Raw genomic sequence first — 752 nt, 5'->3', positions numbered from 1 at the left:
AAACAAATATGGACGACTTGCTCCGAAACACCACCAAGTGGGGAACGCTTCTCAAAAATAACCTGCAGTTGTTTCCTTCAAAATTTCTACATGCTCGAAATGTACATACATCAAGGTATATTTGTAGAAAATTTCACGAAAAAATATTAATTTTCCTGGAAGTTAAGAAGAATTTAAGTGAACTCTGTTGGAATTTCCGAAAATTGTCCACCACCCCTATTCCAAAACACTTTCACCGGAAATTTTTGTATATTCGGAATCTATATAATAAATACAATATGCATAGAAAATTTCATTAAAAAAATATTCATTTTTCTGAAAGTTATGACCTTCCAAAGTCTGGGGGGTACAGCTCTGTAGTTATGTCGAATATTAAATTAGCAAGATGTGGTAACAATAATAATGTTAATGTCGACACTAACGTAACCCCCTACAATGTGAATAATAATATCAATGGTGACGACTAAAAAAAATAGAAACAGCGGTACAAATGCTTTTAATACATGCAATACAGCTATAGCTCTGAGGTCCATACTAGCATAGGGACTACTGATACGCGTGATGATGGTGGGATGAATGTGAATGATACTACAATTGAAGGATGGAGAGATAATACCGGATATGAAAATAACACATACAATAGTAGTAGCAGGATGAATATTAACAGTAATAATAATAATAATAATAATAATAATAATAATAATAATAATAATAATAATAATAATAATGGTATGAATATCAATAATATTAAT

This window comes from Octopus bimaculoides, chromosome 5, assembly GCF_001194135.2.
Source record: "Octopus bimaculoides isolate UCB-OBI-ISO-001 chromosome 5, ASM119413v2, whole genome shotgun sequence".
NCBI lineage: Eukaryota > Metazoa > Mollusca > Cephalopoda > Octopoda > Octopodidae > Octopus > Octopus bimaculoides.
This window is presented reverse-complemented; position numbering follows the sequence as displayed.